This window comes from Mus caroli, chromosome 4, assembly GCF_900094665.2.
Source record: "Mus caroli chromosome 4, CAROLI_EIJ_v1.1, whole genome shotgun sequence".
Taxonomy (NCBI): Eukaryota; Metazoa; Chordata; class Mammalia; order Rodentia; family Muridae; genus Mus; species Mus caroli.
The window spans coordinates 121686738-121704048 of record NC_034573.1 but is presented as its reverse complement, the minus strand read 5'-3'; the positions used below and the strand labels follow the sequence as shown (position 1 = coordinate 121704048).

General features: G+C 46.2%; 1 protein-coding gene across 4 annotated transcripts in view; it reads left to right on the top strand.

Moving 5' to 3' along the window:
• Positions 1–17311, top strand: part of Epb41 (erythrocyte membrane protein band 4.1) — a 149300-nt gene that overhangs the window by 10564 nt on the left and 121425 nt on the right. Inside the window, exon 1 of one of the 4 annotated variants that reach the window (XM_021159827.2) lies at positions 13352–13549. The exons of 2 other annotated variants lie outside the window; for them this stretch is intronic. The gene's annotated coding sequence lies outside the window, so the exon portion shown is untranslated. Of the gene's footprint in view, positions 1–13351; positions 13550–17311 lie in introns of those variants that run through there. One more of the 4 variants, XM_029476057.1, reaches the window with a different exon arrangement.

Sequence of the window (17311 nt, the reverse complement as noted above, 5' to 3'; positions counted from 1 at the left end):
AGCTCCTTGGATACTTTCTCTAGCTCCTCCATTGGGGGCCCTGTGATCCATCCAATAGCTGACTGTGAGCATCCACTTATGTGTTTGCTAGGCCCCAGCCTAGTCTCACAAGAGACAGCTATATCAGGGTCCTTTCAGCAAACTCTTGCTAGTGTATGCAATGGTGTGCATTGATATATAAAAGGAGGGTCTGCAGCAATCACAGGTTTCTGTTACATGAGAGGTTTAAAAGTGGAGTCCTAGGGCTAGGAGGTATAGCTAGTTGGTAGGGAACTTGCCTAGCATGCCTGAGGCCTTGGGTTGGATTTCCAGCATCTCCAACATCATATGAACCCAGCATGGCACAGTGGCACACATCTGTAATCCCAGCACTCGAGGTAGAGGCAGGAGGATCAGAGGTTCAGGGTTAACTTTAGCTATATAGTGAGTTTGATGCCATCCTGGGCTACGAGAGACCCTGTTTAAATCCTAGCCTCAGGGCTGGAGAGATGGCTCAGTGGATAATAGCTCTTGTTGCTCTTGCAGAGGACCTGGATTCAAGACTCCCAGAACCACATGGTAGTTCACAACCTCTGTAACTCCAGTTCCAGGGGATCTGATGCCCTTTTCTGACCTCTGTGGGCAGCAAGCACCTGTGTGGTACACATCCACTCAGGCAAAACACTTAACACATAGAGTAAAAGGAATAATAATAATAATAATAATAATAATAATAGAGCCCTACCACTCACTGGCCCGGCCTCCAGCCGTCGCTTGACCTCAGTAAGCTCCAGCATATCCCGTTATCAAGGGGAAACAGATTAGCGCCTTTCCACAAATGACTCGGGCACCGCATTGTATAATCCGCGTGAAGTGGTTAATCCAGAGCTGACACACTGGGGTGATTAGAAGTGGCTCCTCTATGGCCAGTCCATACCAGGAGGAGAAAAGGCTAGTCAGAAAACAGTTCATTGAGTTTGGGGAGCAACCCCTTGATGGCGTCTGTCCACTTGTTTACCCAAGTTGTATTTAGGATTTCCAGAGGCAAGGAGAGGACAGACAGCTGGACTCAGACAACCCTGCTCCTCATTCTAGGTCCGAAGGTGTTACCTCCATGCTTGTTGTGAACTCAAGTCCAAGCACACACGGGCGATTAGGCTGCGCCTGTCCTCTTCCCCTGGCTCTGTTAATGACTGGCATATCCTCTCAGGCAGACTTCTACCCTGGGGCTTTTGCACTGCACAGTCTTGGAGCATTCAACCTTCTATAAATACCTTTTGTCTTATTGTCTCATCGTAAAATCTCCGTTTCAACATCTCCTTCTTAGTAAGGCTTGTTCTGCTTATCTTATTTACATTTGGAACAGTGGGCATTCGGAACAGAGAGACAGCTCGGCAGTTAAGTGTATAGTGCTCTTGCAGAGGAACCAGATTCAGTTCCCAGCACTCACATCAGGTGACAGTCCAGCTCCAGGGATCTGGTGACCTCTGGGCACTGCATTCACAGGCACTAACCCCCAACCCTTGACCATCAGTTACACATAAGTTAAACACAGTTTTTTTTGAGACAGGATCTTTCTATGTCAGGCTGGCTGTCCTGAAACTCACTATATAGACCAGGCTGGCCTCAAATTCATAGAGATCTGTCTGCCTCCATTTCCCAAGCTCTGGGATTAAAGGCGTGAGTTACCATGCCCACCTAACACACCACCTGACTCTATTCTTCCTCTGATCCCTGGCGACACTTCCCCTCCTTCCCTCCCGGCCTGTTTTTCTCTATGTCACTTCTCACTCCAATGTACGACCTTTTATGGATTACTTATTGTCGGTTTTCCCTCACGTAAGCTTGGTGATGCTGGTGGGTTTTGCCTATTCAGTGTTTCATCATTTGTACCTAAAACAGCATGTATGATACATAGTGGGTGCTTAATAAGTGTCTACGTGTATTGATGAGTAAATGAAGGCTTCTTCCTGTGTAGGCGTCACGTGTACTGAGTATGTAGTAAATTCTCAGTTAATGACCCCAGAAAGTGGGACCTCATTCCTCTGGCCGTTTGCCAGATGATACTGCGGCTGGGTCAACTCCGAGGCCCCTTTGCTCCTGGTATTTTCTGCTAGGGCATCAGTTTCAGTTGCAGTGCCTAGGTCTTTTGTTCCTAAATGTGAGCTATGCAGAATTTCTAGTTGGGGCTGTTTGGCTGTTGGGCCCACAATGGCTATTATGTCATTATTGGTAATTAGCACGTAGGCCCACACGATGGAGTTTTTCTTTTTGTTTGTTTTTTTTTTTTTTTTCAGCAGAAATCATAGAAGACAGCTGTGCTAGTGAGTGGATACCCCCGCTCCCAGTCTGAGCCTACAACTTAGGGAGATGAGGACTGAGGTTTCCAAAGCGGGAGATTCACAGGTTCAGCCACTGTCTCACTGGATAGTATCCTGCACCATTTCTCCCCAGCACTCTGATTTCTAGGCTAGCCTGGTGTATCAGGGGCTCTCACACTCCCAGGGGATTGGCTATAGGGCTTCCAAGTATCCATGTTCAGATGCCCAGGACTCAGCAAGTATGAGTGGAGAAAATAACACTGGGTTTAAAAGCAGGAATGTGGGGCTGGGTGTGCAGCTTGGTGGTGGAGCCCTTGTTTTGTATCCAGAAAGCCCTGGGGTGAATCCCCAGCATTTTACCGGCATATGCTAGCTAGCATTGGCTTGTGTTGACAGTGCATGCTAGTCTCACAGAGGACCAGAATGTGGTGGTTAGCATCCATTCCAGCAGCTTGCAACCTCCTGTGACTCTAGCCTCAGCTGATCTGGCATCCTTCTCTGATCTCCAAAGGCACTTGTGTACACACACACACACACACACACACACACACCTGGCATCCTGTTCTGGCCTCCAAAGGCACTTGTGCACACACACACACACACACCACACAACTATTGTTTTGATTTTATAGGTGCGTGTGGGTTCTGCCCCACTCTAGTCCATATAGCTTCTGAATAAGAGACACAAAAACCCTGGTCTTTTCATTTAGCTCTAAGCCTAAGCGGGACAGGTCCTGAGCTATTGTAACCCACACCCCAGCCACAGGCCTGCCACTTGCTAACTGAGTCCTGCTGTTTGCTCTGCTCCCTGGATATCCTCAGGATGATGAACTCATGGCTATGTGCTCATAGTCCATGCTGCCTCATGACCTCCTTCCCCTACCTGATCCCTTCTCTCATGGACCCTTACTCTGTCTCCAGTCCCACCTTCCTCTCCCCTGCCCAGTCGCAGGCTCTAGCCTTTGATTATCCAATAAGAGATTATGGGGAACAGTCTTAAAAAAAAAAAAAAAAGATTTTATTTATTTTATTTATATGAGTACATTGTCGCTGTCTTCAGACACACCAGAAGAGGGCGTCAGATCCCATTACAGATGGTTGTGAGCCGCCATGTAGTTGCTGGGATTTGAACTCAAGACCTTTGGAAGAGCAGTCAGTGCTCTTAACCACTGAGCCATCTCTTTAGGGGGATGGGGAGCATTCTTTACAGCACATTTGTCAATACAATGTCCATGTCCAGACTGCAACCCGATCTTGGGGCAGAGAACTCAGCATCTGAATACACTGCACACAAGACCAACCTTAGCATACTGACACACACACACACACACACACACCTAAGAAAACCATAAAGATCACGAGCCTAGCTTAAGTCCCTTCTGAGTTGTTGACTTGGTGGCAATGTAGGAACAACAGTGCTTCTTACTGGGCTTCATCTGTCAAGTAGGATAGGGATGCCTGCTTGGCTTTCTGGGAAAGAGACAGGGTGGTGTCATGGGCAAGGGACTGGATAAGTCAGACATGAAGTTACCTCCCTTCCTGCTGTGTGGCATTGGGCAAACTACCTCTCCGATTTCATTTTCTAAAGTTAGAAGATGTGGTTATTTATGCCCTCGTCGTGGGGTGGGTGTGGGGTTTCCTAGGAGCGTGTGAACGGTACTGAGGCTTGCTTGTCTTTGCTGAAATCATGACAGAGCCCACCGTGGGAATGACCACCAGCAGACCTAGGCTGAGCGGCTTTCCTGGCTCCAGGGATCTTGGGGAAATTTCCTGCTTCTCTGAAATTCTGCTTCATCTGTAAACGGGAGGCAATCTGCCTTTCTCAGGAGGCTACTGCTGAGGTGTGGTGACATTGGTGTGGTGACATCGCATATAACGCGTTGGCACCGAGGCTGATGCGTGCCGTCTCCACTTAGCGATAAGGGAGGGCGGGGCTGTGACATAGCATGGTGGTGGCTGAGCTTTGGTTTGAACCCAGGTTTCCTTGCCTCCAAACCCTCTTCCTTCTGTCACCCACATGGAAATGACTTTGCTGGTGGCTGTAACTGCACGTCCTCAGCTTGCTCCTCTGGCCTTCCTAAACCTGCACAAAAGAGGAGCTCCATTCCGGCACTCACTTCAGGAAGCCTTGGCTGGAGGTTTCTCTCCATGTGGTCAACAACAGATTTAAATTAAAAGTCAAGGCAGGTGGAGCCCAGCCCTCAGGACCCAGAGGCAGGTGGATCTTTGAGTTTGGGGCCAGACTGATCTACATAGCAAGTTCCAGGCTAGAAAAGGCTCTTGCGGAAACCGAGTTTCAAAAACCCAAACAAATCAACAAAAGTCCTGGGGTTGGAGCGATGGGTCAGTGGTTGAGACTGCTTACTGAATATTCTTGTGCAAGAACGAGGGTTGAGTTTCCAGCACCCATATCAGGGGGCCCAAAACTGCACCTTCTATCTTCTCTCAGTTAAGGCCTGGGCCAGACCAACTTTACCAGATTTAGAAAGGCCCCTGTGAGCAGGTGTCACATGGACCCTCTCTCTGTCCCTGGAAAACCTCCTGTCAAGGGAGTTCCCTGCTCTTGGGAGAGATAGAGTGGGTTAAGCCTGAGTGAGCTGAAGGCTTTGCTGGGTCAAGGTCACTGGGCTCAGTTTGGCTTTGGGAGAAGAGGATTGATGGGGGTCATGGGAGGTCAGTCAGATCTTGGTTCCTTCTTCAGATGTCTCAGGGCTACAGTCAGAGGCAGCCCCAACAGTCTTTCTCTAGGGTCTTGGACACAAGCTTGTATTTCCCATTCACATCATCTCAGTGACTTTCTGGGGAGCAGTATAAGGACAGTGGCACCAGACAGGACTGGTTTGACTTGTGTGGTGTTGGGCAAGTCACCTAACATCTTAAGCTGTGGTTTTCTCATAGGGAGCTGACACTAATAATACTTCAAAGGGTTGCTATTGGGCTAAACGCAATAACACACACACACACACACACACACACACACACACTTTTAGCATATATCAAATTATATCAAATACATTCTAAGTTCCTCACACACATAATTGTTTTTGTTTTTAAATTTTTTTTTGGGGGGGAGGTGCTCAGAGGAGGAATTGCAGCAAGGTCTATATAGCACAGCCTGGCCTTGAACTCACTTTATAACCCCACGTTTATAATCCTCTGTAGGCTTGTGCCATGAAGCTCATTTATTTTGTGTGTGTGTGTTTGTGCATGTGCATTTGAGGTGTTGGGGACCACACCCTTGTACATGCTAGGAAAACATCCTGCCACTAAGCTACATCTCAACCCTAATTGTTACTACTTTGCAATAGTAAAGTATTAGTATTATTTTTAATTGAACCAAGGGCCTTGTGCATGCTGTGTAAGTACTTTATTACTCTGTTTTGCCCGGGTACTGGTTTTATGTTTTGAGTTTTAGTAAGTTGCCCAGGCTGGTCTTGAACTCACTTTGTAGCCCAGGTGGATCTTGAAAATTTGATCCTCATGTCTTAGCCACCTGTGTAGACATTGATTATAGATCTGTACCACCAATTCTTACTTACAATAAATTTTTCCCCATTAACTTATTTATTCCTTTTACATCTCGATAGCTGCCCCCACCTCCTCTCAGTCCCCTGCATCACATAGTCCCTCACCCTATCCCCCTACAGTAAGTTATTTATGAAGGTTTCTTGCAGCTCAGATATTCCTAGTATTTCTGGCCTTGAGAAGTTTTACTTATGTTTTGAGACAGATACCACTTTATAGCTTAATGGGTCTCAAACTCAGTATCTTCCTGTCTCAGGATTACATGAAGATGTCATCAAGCCTGGCTGGCTGTAGAATTTCATTTGGCCTCTAGCTTTGTAGAGTAAATATAGATGGACTTGGGGGTGGGGGTGGGGGAAGCTGTGAGCAGCATCCTGTAGTAACAGTTGGAAAATGTGGGTTCAAGCTTGGGTTCCATTGTTAATGTGTTGGGTGACCTTGGGTAAGTGTTTTGTATTTCTCAGCTTGCTAACAAGTTAGTAGCTTGGGCTTGGTGGTCTCCAAAGGCTGAATCAGGTTAACATTAGGTGAACTTAGACCATGGCTTTTAAGAATTTTATTTATTTATTTATTTATTTATTTATTTATTTATTTATGTGGGCGGGTGTAAGTGCACCATGAAGTCATTTACTTCCTCCATATGGGTCCTGGGGATCAAACAGAGGTCATTAGACCTGGTGGCAAATACCTTTAACTGCTGGGCCATCTCCTTCGACTGTAGATTGCAACCCCGTATATGATTGCATAATTAAATAAGTGTCACCAAAAAGTTGACAATAGTAGATTTCTGAATCCTTAACAACCAAATATCTGGAATCCGGTATGTCAGGAATTGGGGTGTTTTTGGCACTACTTGCCTGTGTGGCATTGTGCAAATTCCTCTTAGTCCCGGTTCTGAACATTTAGCAAGGTCACATTGCCCATTTGATGTCAGTGAGTGCTGCCTGAGACACCTGGGCTTAGACTGGACACTTCAACACGTGATCAACTGCAGTATTTTGAACTCACTGCACCAAGTTTTCTGTGCTTACAGAAACATTCTAGTTTCGTTACAGAAAATAAAGGTTTTTAGCATTTCCCCAGATTATTCCTCAGCTTGTAAAGATCAAATCGGTATCAACAGCTGAGGGTGTGGTGGCATGGCCTTGTAATTCTAGCACTTGGAGGCCAAGGCAAGCAGATCCCAGCAAGTTTGAGGCCAGCGTGGTCCTCTAAGCTCCTCCAAATCAGCATTTCTTAGGACTGTATTATAAGGTTTGAGTTTTAAACTTGCCAGTTAAGGGTCTGGGGAGATGACTCAGTGGATAAAGTGCTGCTTCCCTGCAACCTGTAAGGTGAGGAATGGAGATCAGATCCCCAGAACCCACCTGAAAACGTTGCACACAGAATCCCAGCTCCTGGGAGGCAGAGACAGGGACTCCTTGGAGCAGGCTGGCTAGCAAGACTAGCTGGACTGGTAAGTGCTGGGGTTGGTTTGAGAGGCTCTGCCTCAGTATATAAATATATAAGGTGGGAGCAATCAGGGAAGACACTGAATGCCAATCATTGAATGTCAATTTTGGGCCTCTACATGGATATGAATCAATATCAATCTCTCATCTGTCTCTGTCTCTCTCTCCCTGCCCCCCCCAACCCTCTCCTCTCTCTCTCTCTCTCTCTCTCTCTCTCTCTCTCACACACACACACACACACACACACACACACACACACTGCTGTTTGCTTTTCTGATTTGAGCTTCATTTAAAAAAATCCTTTAGTGAATTTGGATTGAGATTAGGATAGAATTTCTGAAAATGACCTAAACAAACTTGTGCTATTTTGTACCATGTATTTATGTGAAGCAGCGTTCTCAGAATTAGTGATTATAAAAATCAAACTATATATCAACTATGAAAAACATTGAAGATAGTCTGAATCCTGCAGTATCAAATATTCTGCCAAAATAGATTTATTCATGTAAAAATAAGTAAGCATACCTTCCATTAGTAATTTTCTTTTAATAAGTGGTAAATTTATTTAAATACAAAAGAATTATCTTAAAAATAAATTTCCTCAGTCATGGTGGTCCAAGATTTTAATCCCAGCACTTGGGAGCTAGGTGGATCCCTGAGTTCTCAAGGCTAGCCTGGTCTTCAGAGTGAGTTCCAGGACAGCCAGGCCTATACAGAAAGACCCTGGTTTTCTTTTGCTTTTTTAAGATATGGTCTCACTATGTAGCTCTGGCTGTCCTGGAACTCCCTAGACTAGGCTGGCTTTGAACTCATAGAGATCCACTGGCCTCTGCCTGCTGAAAGCTGGGATTAAAGGCATGTCCCCCGACTCTTGGCTATAGAAAACTTTAAAAGAGGATTTTAAAAAGATTTACTCTATTTTTTAGTTTTTTTTCAAAAATTTTTATTAGATATTTTATTTACATTTCAAATGTTATCCGAAAGTTCCCTATGCCCTCCCCTCAGATTTAAAAAAAAAGATTACATATGTGAATTTTGTTTGCATGCATGCATGCATGTATGTATGTATGACTGTTGTCCGAGGTGGACAAAGTGGGCATCAGATCTCTGGAACTGGAATTTGTAAGCTGCCCTGTGGGTTCTGGGACCTGAACCCAAGTCCTCTGCAAGAGCAGCAAGTGCTCTAACCACAGAACTGTTTCTCTAGCCCAAGATTTATTTTATTTTTAAAATTCTGTATATGTGTCCGTGTGTGGGTATAGGCACCCGAGTGCAAGCGCCTGCCTGCAAAGGCAGAGGACAGCAGTAGATTCCCTGGAGCTGAACTTCCAGGGGGTTGTGAGCCACCTGACATGGGTCCTGGGAGCCAAATATAGGTCCTCTCCAAGAACAAGAATCGCTCCTAACCACTGAGCCATCTCTCCAGCCCCTTAAGAGAATTTTTAGTAAAAAAAATTACATTCCGTCAAAGAGGTAAAAACATGAAAGACACAATGTTATACAAAACCTAGCTTCTTTTGCTTCAGAAATGTCGGGACCAGGCAGCCTTGCATGCTTTAATTAAAAGAAATAACATGCTATGTTTAATGTACTCTTAAAAAAATAATCACAGGTACAGTTTACACAAAGGGATAGTTGTTAAGTATCATTTATGAGAGAAGAAACGGGAAACAACCTAACTTGACCACAAGAGGGTTAAGTAAATTACAGAACATTTATAGTACTGTTAAAATATTTATTGTAATCTGTTGTTAAGTGAAAAGTCAGTTCCATACAATAAGTTTTCAAACAAACAAACAAACAACAACAAAACAAAAAACAAGAACAAAACCAATCATTCTTGGTGAGAACTCATGAGACAGAGCAGATCTCTGTGAGTTCCAGGCCAGCAGGTGCTACATAGTGAGGCTCAGTCTCAAAAACAGCAGCAGCAGCAGCAGCAGCAGCAGCAGCAGCAGCAGCAGCAGCAGCAGCAACAACAACAACCCAGAAGTACTTTAGACTGAGGGATTAAGGAGATATTCAGTGGGTACAGTGCTTGCCATATGAGTATGTGGACCTGAGTCTGGTCTCATGTAGAGGCTGGGGCATGGTGGTGTGTGTCTGCAATCTCAGGGCTGGGGGTTTGGGGAGGCAGAGGGCAGAGACTGTGGATCCCAGGTGCTCACTGGCCAGCTGGGCTACCCACAACTGTAAGTTCCAGGTTCAGTGAGACTTTCTCAAAAAAACAAAACAAAGGTGGAAGACAGAGGAAGACATCTGATGTCACACTCTGGTCTTTACAGGCACACACAAGCACAGAGGAACACCACACATGCAAAACAAAGACTCAGTAGGCTGAGGCATATGATACTGTGATATTTAATCTACCTAAAAAAGCAGCAATTGCCTATTACTGAACTTAATATACATAAGTGAAAATGTGTGCGTGTATAAATGTGTGTGTGCCCGTGTGTGAAAGGTATTCAAAGGGAAAGTGTTCTATCACAACCTTGAGGTCGTTATATTTCTCATTAGTTACTTTATGTGAGTTATATTTCTATTTAACTACATCTATTCTTAACTGTATTTTCGAAAACTCGAGTACTCCTAATAAAAATATCCCCTTAGGAAGGCATTCCTTCTTATTAATAGTAATTTCCATCCCCATATACTTTGATTGATTTATCATTTTTGTTTAAAAGGCCTAAAGTAGCCAGGCTTGTACTCCTAGCTACTCATGAAGCTGAGGCAGGAGTACTGCTTCGAGTTACAGATCAACCTAGGCTACAGACTTAGACTGTAGGTCAGCGGCAGAATGTTTTCCTAGCATTTGAAAGTCTCTAGTTAAAAAATTGTTTACAGTGTAAGTTTGATGGTAAGGAGAATATGAGAGACTTGTTCTGCTCTGTTCTCTCTGTGCAGTTAGCGCAGGGCTGGTTTTAATTCCATAATGACCGTTTAGAACATTTTGCTGATGTGCCCAGCTTTTCAAAGCCCGCCATGGATGACTGTTCTCCATGAACCCCATCACTGAGGCTTGAGGCCAGCTGTGCCCCTAATCCACCCCTGACCCAGATTTGAGCATGGGTTAGACTCCATTTGTCCCCTCCCTCTTTCTTCCAATCCCATCCCTTCCAGGTCCTTGGGGGCCTCATCTCCCCTCCCTGACTCTCCATACCGGTTACCCCAATTTCACTGTCTCATTTCATCCTGTTTCATGCAGCTGGTGTTTGTGTTCTCGGGAGCTCAGTTTGCAGTGGGGAAAGATTAAGACCCTTTTCATGCTTTTATTTATTCTTTTTTAAATCTTAGAGCTCTTGACCGCTCCAGGGACTAACAGACAGACAGCTAGCAGGGTCTATATTCCCTAGAAAGAAGCAGGAGGGTTGTAGTGGGGAGGTAGTGACGGGGCTCAGCTGGCAGATGGGATAGAGGTGGTCCTGAGGGACCCTTTGCTGGGCCTGCAGCCTGGCACAGTCACCACCCAGATGTAAGCATGGAGCCAAAGTGTTTCTGCCTAGGAAATTAGCCTGAGAGATTGTGCTTGGGACCTTTACCCTTGGAGCCTAATGAGAGCTTCTGCAGGGTGAGCTGGGACTGGAGGTCTGGTTCGGCAGACGGGCCCTGGAGTAAGGATAGTTTCTTTGTTTTCTTAGTGGGTGTTATTTATATCCTCATTATCGGTTGAGCTCAGCCATCCTCGGAGATAAGACAGGTAACAGGTGGTGGTGTGCACTGACAGGAAAATCTCTCCCGCACAGACAGGGCTCTCCACATGCTTCCATCTGCAGGCTAAGAGTGAACGGCCGGCACTGGAATCCAGGACTTGGGGATTTTAAAAGTTAGACCAACAGATTTTGGTGTGTGGTTGCACAACACTTTGAATCCAGGTGTGATTTACACCCGCCTTGTTTCTCATGTTTGCTGCTAGCCTAAGACCTATTCTTCTCTTCAGCGGGATGATTACTAAATATTACAAATTCTACAAGCATCCCAAGGATGGTGATGCGCCATTGGCTAGCACACAGGGCAGTTAGCTCCACACATCTGAATTTCCTGGATAACATGGTAGTGGAGGAAGTGATCTGTCTGGTGATGGATTTTCAGAATCTAGCTTACATGGTACCAGATTCTCCTGCCCGAGAGTCCAGAAGTGGCAGATTAGAACTTGCCAATCAAAAGCTCTGCTGGATCTGAGAGTTCAGAGCAGGGAACCAGAATATTTAAGAACGAATGGGTGCTCCTTGGCCCAGATCACTTAAACTGTTTGAGTCTCTTATTAATAAAACGAGGACAGTCCATTCACTGGTTCAATAAATATTTAATATTCCAGCATTGCTCTGTGTCATAATAAAGACAAAGTCCCTGTCCTCTCCAGTTTACAGTCTCCTGGATCTAGACTGCAACAATCTGAGAGATTCAACCAGTTGTCAGTAAATGGGAGGCTGTCTGTCAGGGGCAAACACCAAAAAGTGCAGTGACTAGGACAGAGGAAGGCTGCGCAGAATGGGCTGTGTTAGGCAGTCAGGTGGTTCTCACAGGGTTTTTACGACTTCTGATATTATATAAATATTCTCAGACCTGACAACAGTGGAACGGTTCTCTGCCTGCCACGTACTTCTTAGCTGATATTTTAGTCTAAGAAGAATAAGAATAAGAATGAACATTTAACTGAGATCTTACTATGTGCTGGGAATTGTTCTAAGTCCCGTTGATCGATTCGTTAATTAACAAACAATTAATTGTTACAGTAACTCTATGAGGTAGGACTGCCATTTTCCCTCTTTTTTTGAGGCAGGGTCTCATGTGGCCCAGACTGGCTTCAACCTTACAATGTAGTGGAGGCTGGCCTTGGATTTGTGTTTCTTCTGCTGTCACATCCCGAGAGCTAGGGATACTGGCATGCGCCACCACTCCCAGCCTTTATTCTATTTTTTTGGGGTCAGAAACCAGGCACAAAGAAGGTCAAATAATTAGAGAGGGCTGAGACGGAGCACTGAACCTGAGCAGTCTGATTCCTGAGGCTGGGCTGAGATTGTGAACCGGCTTTGATTTTTATACCAGGAGGCAGTCTAGCTGGCGTGTGTGGGCTCTGATGTCACGTTGCTTGGCTTCTGATCCTGGCAGGGCTGAACCTCTCTTCTTTGGTTTCTCCATCTCTCAAAAGAAACAGCAGAACCGGTCTTATCTTCTAAGTATGTCCTTACAACAGAACCTTCTTTCTGCTCTGTAGGGAGGCAGCCTGTTCAGACATCAGCCTGGCAGGATGTAGAAGGGTCAAGCGGCCTCTGAAACTTCTAGAGAGAAATATACTCGTGTGCACTTCTCAGAGCAACCCTAAATTCATCTGGGGACCAGATCGTGGAGGCCTTACTTATAATTTCGTGGATGGCAGGCAGAAATAGGGGAATCTTAAATGACGACAGAAGACAGGTGAAATCTTTGGCATGGTCTCAACACTTAAGATTCCATTTCAGGTCTTAACATAGCTGCCAGGAGAGGTAAAGTCATATTGAATGTCAGGGTTGGAAGGGAGCCTTAGAGAGATGGTCATGCGGGTAAACTGAGGCTCGGAGAGGCGAGGTGACTTACCTAAGGTTACTAAACTTAAGGTTTCCTTTGGGGTAGCCTGGTCAACAGCATCTACGTGTGAATTCCGCTGCCCCCCAGATCACGGCTTCTTCCCAAGCCCTCCATGGGGAGAAAGGTTTCGCCTTCCTTCTCTGTACCAGCTGCCCCATTCTTCACACGCGCGCTGCTGGAGACCAGAACCCCCCCAGTCTCCAGCTCCAGCCCGGGTTCAACTTGCGCGTGCGCGCAGCAGCTAGCCCCTTACTCTCCCCTCCCCTTCCCTCTCCCCTTCCCCTCCCCTCTCCTTACCGCTCTAGGGGAGGGGGAGGTAAGACGCGGGGAGCCCGAACAGGGCCTCAGCCAATGCTCTGGCGGGCCGCGGGCCCGGCCCCCTCCTTCCCTCCCGCACGGCCCAATAGGAATTTACTACAATGTTGTGGCGAGCCGGGGGGGAGGGGCGCGGGCGGGCCGCGGGCCGCGCCGGCCTCGTCTCGCGGAGGAAAGGCGGGAGGGCGCGCGCCGGGGCTGCTCGCTGGCTCGCTCGCTCGCTCGCTCTCTCCCTCGCTCCCTCCCTCCGCCGGCGGCTTTAGTCAGCCAGCCTGCAGCCCGCCAGCCCCGGAGCCGCAGAGGGCCGGAGCCTCGGACGCGGGCGCCGCCTCCTGCCATTGTTCGTCGGGCTGAAGCTGCGGCCGGCGCGGGAGCCCCGGCCGAGAACCCCGGGTGAGGCGAGGCGAAGCCGCGGCGCGCGAGCCGGTGGGGTGGGGGCGGCGCTGGCCCCGAGGGGACGGTCCGGGCGGCCGCCGCCGCAGCCTTTGTCTCCAGCCCCCTTGCAGGCCCGGGAGCCGGGGCGCGAGCTCACGCGGGGAGCCCGGGGCTGGAGGTGGGAAGCGGCCCGAGGAGCCGAGGGAGGGGGCGGCGGTCCGGGCGCCGCTGAGGAGAGCGGGGGAGCCCCGCGTTTCAAAGTTAGGCGTGGGGTGTCTTCCCGCGGAGGGGTCGTCCGTCCGCGCCGGCCTGTCAGTCACCGTGCGGTGGGCGGGAGCCCTGGCAGGAAACCAGGTGGGCAGCGGTGCGGTGGACCGCGAAGGTGCTGGGTGCCGCTGCGGAGCGGAGCGAGCCCCTGGTGATGGAGAAGCTGGGCAGACCCGAGAAGTCAGGCGGAATCCGAGGGCCTGGGGAGCTTCGCCGCACTCCCAGGCCTTCCCGCCATAGATCCTGCATCTTAGAAAAAAAAAAAAAAAATCAAATCAAATCTCAGAGCCCTCAGGATCCAGTGCCTTGCTCCGCGATCTTCAGGGGTCCCAGCGAGCCAAGGGTTAATGCTATTCTCTCAGCTCCCTGACCTCCTTTTTCAGTTCGCGCATCTGTCGGCTTGGAAATCTTTCCCTGGCTTGCTGGGCTGCCTGTACCTGTGGAGATTTCTGGAGCTCGGCTCACCCTCTCGTTTCATTACCAGGTGGATCCTCCTGGAGGGAGCTTCTGCCCAAAGAGGGTCGTCCTCCCGGGGGATTGGCGGGCTCTAGAGAGAAAGTGATCTCACGGGAAGCAAATCGCTGACGGGCTGATTTCTGGCCACTGGACAGCAATTGCCATCCTGTTGTTCCATCCTTGAACTGTCCCCTGACATAAATGACTAGTCTGTAGAAACTAATAAGGTTTTTGTTTGTTTTCGTGTTTTCCAGAGATGCTGGAGGTTGTGTTTTTAATTTTTTTTTTAATAAATTTTAGTTTGGTGATTTCACAGCTGCTATTTTGTTCCTTCTGTTTTTAGGGAAAGTTGCAAGAAATGGTTACGTTGTATCTTGAGTGTTATTATAGTGAGTTTATACACTCTTGGGGATAAACTATTCTCCATGCAGTTGCTCATTACTGTTTTCCTATTAGTCCTGGCAGAAGATTTTCAGTTGGTTTGATCCTTTTAGTGAAGCAGGATATACATATCCTTTATGTAATTCTTTTCATCTTAATTTTGCTCCTTTTTGAAGAAGTTTGTACTTTTGCCTTCTTTTTTCTCTCTCTCCCTCTTTGGTTTTTTGTTTATTTGCTTCTTTTTTGTTTTTGTTTTTGTTTTTGTTTTGAGACAGGATCTCTCTGTGTAGCCCTGGCTGTCCTGGAACTCACTCTATAGACCAGGCTGCAGATGGCCTGCCTTTTCCTCCTGAGTGTTGGGATTTAAAGGCATGGCTGGCCACTGCCCTTTTTTATACGCCATTACACCTGGCTCAACTTTAACAGTCTTGAAATTTATGTATCTGGCTTTCTCATTCCTCAGTTGATGGTTGGCCAGTGTGTATGCTGTTTTGAAACAGGGTATGGTCATATAGTTCAGGTTGGCCTCAAACTCAGTTATCCATAGTGGCCACGGACTGCTGATCCCTTGGCCTCAGGCTTCTGAATGTTAGAACTATAGGCAGAGGCCACTACCACCTAGAGGGTATTTATGTCTTTTTATGCCTCCATAGATGTCTGTGTACCCTGTGTATGCCTGATGACTTTGGATGTCAAAAGAGGGGTATCTGATCATCTGGCACTGGAGTTACAGATGGTTGTTAGCTATCATGTGGGTTCTGGGACTTGAACTCATGTCCTCTGCAAGAGCAACAAGTGCTCTTAACCACTGAGCCATCTCTCCAGTCCCAGAGTTCATGGTCTTTATTTCATACAAATTCATACTCTGAAAGACAGTGCAATTAAGATGCTATTTGCTTTCCTTCCTCCTGTTCCTAAGAAAGCTTCAGAGTTAAATTGTTCCAGGCACTGTCTAAAAGCCACGAGATTCTTGGAGTTTTTTTTGCAGATACCTTGATAACAGATTGTGTATGCCTGGTACCTTTGGACAGGTCAGAATAGGGGCATCATCTTGTCATCAGATTGGGATCTAAAATATGCTACCTATAAATTTTGTTGGGATGTGTAGAGTTTTCTCATTTTTATTTTTAAAAATAATTATTTTATGTGTATTGGTGTGTTTGCCCGCTTGCATGTATGTCTGTGGGAGGGAATGGAGTTATAGACAGTTGTTAGCGCCTATGTGAGTACTGGGAATTGAACTCAGATCCTCTGGAAGAGTGACCAGTGCTTGTAACTGATACGTCCATCTCTCCAACACCATTCTCATTACTTTTTGAATATATAAAATTGGTGTTTTCATGACTTGAAAATATCAGGGCCGGAGTGTGGTTCTGAAATCAGTATGTTTAGACTCAGTCTGTTTCCTTGTTATCTAAGGAGCAGGCTGGTGCTCACTGGTAGAGCTGCCAGTGTACTTTTCCAGGAGTCTTACTGGGTTCGTGATTGTCAAATGCATATTCAGATGTGGACTCATCAATACTTCCATAGGACATGTTTTTCCCCCACCAAGGGCCTGGGCATGACATCAGTCATTTTGTTTTGTTTGTGAGCTAAGTAAGAACAGCTTCAACTCCTCTTTTATGAATGGTTTTGCTTTTTTGTCCGAGTAAAATCTGCAAAGATGAGATTTTTTACAAGGATTTCCCCATTTTGTTGATGAATTACAGACATTATTTATAAAATAATCCAGAATTACTAGAAGGCAGTGCTTTGATGCGTTTATGATAGCTTTTAGCTAGAGGGGGAGCCAGATGCCAAGTGTATGTGTTATTTTTTTTGTTGTCAGTTATATTTCTTGATGTGTCACCTGCGCTGTGGCTTTGCTATGTGTTCGTTTTTTATGAGGGAATTCATGGTGTGTTTGGTAAAGTGCAGTATAACAGATACTGTGGAGAGCACACTGAGTTAGATTAGTATTTTGGTTTCCTCTGCTGCTATTTAATGAATGTACAGTGAGAAGGATAAAGAAAAAACCTCTAGTCACGAGTACTGTTCAGAATTTGGAGGCATTAGGAGGAAGACGAGGGATCTCATTCAGAACAAGCTTGCTGGTGCTTCAGATACCAGTTCCAGGAGAGCGTACAGGGATTAGATTATGATTAAAGTTTGTTTACACTTATTTTCCTGAATTATTTTTATTTAAATAAGATTCAAACACCTTGAATTATTTAGGAATTAAAATGATAATTATTTGAGAATAAGAAAACCACTGTGTGCTAAGAATAACTTGAGGGGACCTTAATTTCTCTTACTTATTAATCGTCATCAATGTCCCCCAAAGTAATTGAAAGTAAATATGCCGCCTGAATAGAGAAACTGGGGGCATGATGTGCAAATATTACCTTTCTCTTTATAGCTGGTTGCTACCTTTAATGTCCTTTCATTATAGAAATTCTAGCATTGTGTTCATTGTAATATAGTTTAAATTTTGTTTTTATTTCATGTGTATGAGTGTTTGCCTGCATGTATGTATGCGAACCACATGTATGTCTGATGTCCACAGAAGAGGGCATCAGATCCCCTGGAACTGCGGTAACGTGTTTGTGAGCTGCTGTGTGGGTGCTGGGAACCAAGCCAGAGTCCACTGAGCAGTCAGTGCTTTTTTATTCTTTTCTTTCTTTTTTTTTTTTTTTT